The sequence below is a fragment of the Lynx canadensis genome, chromosome A1, assembly GCF_007474595.2.
Source record: "Lynx canadensis isolate LIC74 chromosome A1, mLynCan4.pri.v2, whole genome shotgun sequence".
Taxonomy (NCBI): Eukaryota; Metazoa; Chordata; class Mammalia; order Carnivora; family Felidae; genus Lynx; species Lynx canadensis.
In genome coordinates, this window is record NC_044303.2 from 60,477,686 (window position 1) to 60,483,313 (window position 5,628).

At 34.3% G+C, this 5,628-nt stretch overlaps 1 pseudogene; it reads right to left on the reverse strand.

Moving 5' to 3' along the window:
* Window positions 1-395: 395 nt before the first annotated feature.
* LOC115509203 lies at window positions 396-898 on the reverse strand (annotated as a pseudogene).
* Between the last annotated feature and the right edge of the window lie 4,730 nt (window positions 899-5,628).

Here is a 5,628-nt window from a genome sequence, read left to right on the forward strand (position 1 = left end):
GACTTGATCCCATGAACCCTGAGATCATGGCCTGAGCCAAAATCAAGAGTTGGATGCTCAACTGACTGAACTACCCAGGTGCTCCAAAATAGTTAATTTTTAATCCCAAATTTCTACATGAATGATCATCACCTATATGATTATTTCAAATATAGTTAACGTAAGAATGTCAGGATAAATACTTGACTTTTCCCTTTAATTTAGAAAATGTATTTATTTGGGGGGGGGGCTGTTTGTTTGTTTGTTCATTTATATTTTGGTTGTCAAATTATCCTTATTGAAACATTTCCCTTTGTAGTTCTGAACCAGCTGAGCGTTCCACTGACCAAGTACAAGTTATTTTTGTTAGCATCTCATTGTTGCCATTCTTGAGAAATTAATAAGAAAGACAATAATTAAAGGCAACAATGACAACTACTGATGTCATCTATGGTACCATGAGGGTGTCAGCCATCAACACTGCAGCCCAAAGATAGGGCAGTCTCCAGGATCTCTTTAATGGTTCCAGAGAGTTCTCTAGTTAAAGATGGGTACCACACCTGCCAGATAATGCTGACAATATCATCCAAAGTGATATTTCCACTGTGCTTAATGTTTTTCTGCTTCTTTCTGTCTCTTGGCATTTCCTTGAGGGCTTTGATAATCAGAATAGAAGCAGAAGATACCACTTCAATCTGGGCCTGTCTGTTCTGAATGGTCAGCTTCACTGTAATCCTCAGACTTTTCCAATCACTGGTTGCCTTGGCAATGTCATCACCAACCTTTTTTGGAGACAGACCCAGGGTCCTATCTCCAGGGCCAGGGGAAACATGGCACCAACCTTCCCACTGACGCACCTCAGCTGTATGGCTTTGATCTCATTGGGATCAAATTTAGGCCTCATAGTGGACGTGGTCTGGATGAACCTGGATTCAGGATGCCTGAAAACAGTTGTACCTTTGCCTCCTCTGGGCAGAAAGCCCTCTTTTGGGTATTAAAAAAATTTTAGACTATCTAGTTTGTGCTGCAAATAATCTCAAATATTGATGGATGGGTTAGTTGTTTTTAAACCATTTTTATTTTCTCTTGCATTTATACATATGTGAAGTGTTATAATTAATAATTATTGTTCTTTTTGGTTAAATTATATCATCTTAGGAAAGTAGGAGCTTCTTCCAATTGGCGTGTGCATCCTATGCATCCTTTATGCATCCTAAACCTTGAGGTTTTATATCTCTCTTGTCCTGGTGGCCCTAAAGGTGTCACAGCATCATCTTATATATTCCCTGCCCCACATTTAACGACCTGATTTTAACCACTATACAAAGAGCACTAGAGCACTAGTTGTTTGTTTGTTTGTTTGTTTGTTTTTTGGAAATGAGATTTAGAAACCATAATTTGGGTAATGAGGGATGAGAAGGGTTCATTTACTGTTTTTTTTTTTCCTTAGATAGACACAGGTAAGATGTTTTAAAAGGAAAATTAATCACATATGTATAGTGGTATTTCCATTTCAACTGGAAGGTTACAAAAACATTTCTTCATGTTTTTAGGACCAACAACAAGGTAAGTTATTTTAGCTGACATCATGTTATTGTCATTTTTGAGAAAGTAATAAGAAAGACAATAATTAAAGACAACAATGACAACTAAGTATTGTCTGCTTACTATTGAACAACCAAGCCTACAGATTTGAATTGTTTTTACTCTGAGTAATGAAACCAGTGAACAGTACTATATTACTATGCTAAGTCTAGATATTCCTTTGTTCAAGTCTAATTGTGCTCATATTATTAAAGGAATATTAGAGAACAAATTGTTTTAAGATAACCTTAGCCAGTATTTGGTTACAACACCAGAAGATAAACATGTAAATATTTCAGTAATATATGCAAAGATTTTTACACTTTATATACATATAATGTGCTTTTAAAACTTTTTAAGCTACTGAATCCTCTGTTGAGATAAAAAGTGTACATAAAATCTCAATGTGCAAATGAATGAATTCAGAATAACTCTAGTTGGGGAAGTTTTTAATGTAAATTCTGTTCCAATAAAGTTGCCTCGAGTTCTTCCGCTCAGAGAATCATATTACCAAAATCATTTTAAATAGAAAAATAAAATAAAAATTAATCCTTTGGTTTTGAAATTAGAATAACTGGGGTTTAACATGGTCATTCTACTTTCTAGTTCTGCAAATCAGGAAAAAATTATTTAATCTATCAGTGACATGGCATCCTTATGTATAAATTTAGAATCTCCCAAAAAGAGCTTATTGTGTTTTCATAATAAAAATCATACCTTTGAGAATATTTTATATATTGTAAGTTACATACAAATAAGTGTTGCATTTGTATACTAAATTTTCATTTTCATTGACTATATATCCTATTTTTAATTCTGAACCCACAAAATTATTAACCCTCCTTTTCTCTTCTTCAAAAGAAATCTTACAGGGTTGCCATATACACTCAGTTCCCAAGTGAATCTAAAACAATTGTGAATACATAAGGCTTCGGTCTTTTAGGTAAAAATGTGAAGCTTTTTTGGTTAAGAATGTTCACTCTTGCCACTGACTAAATCATTCTATGTGAATTACTATGTACTTAGATGCAGTACTATACCTATTGATAATTTTAAGACCTAGGATATTTCACACATTCCTATACTCTCATAACATCTCTAAAATCTTTGCAGCAAGCAGCATATGCATAAGCTATTAAGAAAAATTTGACCCAGGAGATAATTTTATCCTCTAACATGATTTAAATCTTTGATAGTGGGTATTTTTACATGAGATATTAGAAGCAATGAAACCTCTTTTAGGATAATTTCACTTACATGGCAACCTTACATTATAGACCTTGAAAAAGGCATTTTAGAGAGGTGCCCTTGTTAGTTTTGTTTTTAAGTATGTCAGTGATTGGATTAGATGTCTAAACGTTTGGTTCATGAATAACACATTTTGAGACAATGAAGATACTGGTTGCTATTCACTGTTTTATGTCCACTGTCGTCCTTGCTGCTAGCACACATTGTTGAATAAAAAAAATGGAAATAAAATTATCCTGCTATAAATTTAGGAAGATTATTTTGGATGTTGCATTTTGGAAAGGTAAGAAGAATGAAGGTTTGCAGACTGAAAGCTCAATAATGATGAAAGACTCCAACTTCAGAGAATGTTCAGCATGACTACATTAAAGTACAGATAATTGAAATTTTTATGAATAACACATTTTAATTTTTTAATGTGTATTTATTTTTGAGGGGGGCGAGAGGCAGAGAGAGAGGGAAACAGAATCTGATGCAGGCTCCAGGCTCTGTCCAAGCTGTCAGCACAGAGCCCAATGGACTGATGTGGGGCTTCCACTCATGAACTGTGAGATCATGACCTGAGCCAAGTCCAACGCTTAACCAACTGAGTCACCCAGGCACTCCTTATTAATAACATTTTTAACACTTGAACAACATATTATTATTGTATAATTATCTATTCCCCAAGAGGAAAAGGGGCGTAGGATCTTTCAGTAATGAAGCTGGGATATTGTAAATGTAAATACAAGGAAGATGATATGAGAAGTCTGTCCTGACATTAGATGTCAGGTGTTATTCATCTCTGATAACATTTCTTAGAAGTCTTGTGCCTAACAAAATGCAGTTTGGTGATAGGTTATCATAATTCCATATTAAACCTACTTTGTACATATCTACTTGCATAATGCATTATTATTGTTACAAATATTTTGGAAGATAGTTAGCAAGGCAAAAACTGGTGTAGTGATCAGTATAATAAAACAAATAAATACTTAACCTGGAATCAACAGAGTCATTTACTTTTGAAACAAACAAAACTTTATTTTCACATTTACTTGCAAAGCTCAGGTTTTGTTTTTCTTTGTCAATTATTAGATTTGTTAGGTAGCCATCCACCCTTATAAACACATGTTGAAAACCTATTCGATAAATACCATAGAATATTTGTGGTAAGAATATAACAGTGGCAAAAATAATAAAAAAGTGAGAAATATTATTAAACTTACAATAATGTATTATAGTCTTTCTATTGACAGAGGCTGATGCTAGGTGAACCTTAGGGGAATAGTGAGTGATCACAAGGTCTATAAGAAAAAGTATGTGAACTCAAAGGGGGAAGGCACCTGAAAAATAGGAAACTTCTTCTTTACCAGATAAATAGCTTGTACCTGGAAGGAGGAAAATAAAGTAGCTTGGTTGCTAAGGGCAACTCTAAATGCTATTTCTTCAAGCATGACATTGTATTGGAAGATTCATGTCTGTGCCTCTGCTATTTATCTATCTGCAAGTGATTAAGAAGATGCTATTTTAAGTCAGGTGTCCACACAACTGTCAGTAATCATGAGTTGTGGAGCAGAGAGCATAGACACATGGGCTTAAATTCTACACCTTCTGTGAAGCCCAAGGCATGAAAGTGAAAGACAGCGAAGACTAGGAACAAGAAGAAATGTGGGCTTCTTATCAAGCCGAATGTCGTTCTTGTCAAGTAAGGCTGACATTTGCTAGAATGTAATAGGATGCCCATCTGTTTTGGTCAAAACACAATTGCTGTCCACTGGAAAATTACCTGAGATTAACTTGACATATTTTTTGTCTTGCAGCTCTTTACCCATTACCTTATATAAGGTTTGCAAAATACATTATGGATATAACAATAAATCAGGTTAAAGTTATAGTAAAACATGTTATAAAGATGTCTCAAATCTGGGTATTACTATGACTGCTAAAATTTTGTAATGTTTGGCTCGACACTATTTCAAATGATATTTCCAATTTATATTAGACAATATCTCATGGCATGTAAACATTTATAACTATAATTTTATTTTTCTAGCTTAGAGATACAACTGGCAAATAAAAATGCAACTTAATGTGAACGATGCAATGTTTTGATAAAGGTATACATTGTGAAATGGTCACCATGAACTAGCCAATTAACATGTTCATCACCTTGCACAGTTATTAGTTTTAGTTTTTGTAGTGAGAACACTTCAGGTCTACTTTCTTAGAAAATTTCAAGTGTATAGTAGAGTGTAAATTAACTATTGTCATCATGCTGTACATTAGACCCAATAACTTATTCATTCTGCGTAACTGAAACTTTGTACCCTTTAACCAACCATCTCTTCATTCCCTGATGTCCCAGCTTCCAGAAACCACCATTCTACCTCTGCTTTTATGAATTCAAGTCTTTTAGGTTCCACACATAAATGAGATCATGCTATAATTGAAAATCATAAGCACTTAATGTTGTCATTCTCATGGAAGTTGTGATGTTGATCTATGCTAAAGGAAAAGAACTACCAGTTCCATTTTTCTAATGAAATCATGGTCATTATAGAATGTCCCATTATAACCTTGGCATCTGGTATTTTCTATTTGTACAAAAGGTCTTGAGGTTACACAATAGAATGATAGTTGCCTGTAGACTATGCTTCCCATTCTACCACTAGGATGTGCATTAATATGAAAGCAGGGCCTCCTTTCATCCATATTTCCCATGCACCATACCAGTCAATGCTCTTAGACAGGGTATTTTCATGTATAGTGCCTCAGCCTCATCGACCATAATGCAGATAGTAAAATTCACAAAAATAACTCCTTATCCACTATAAT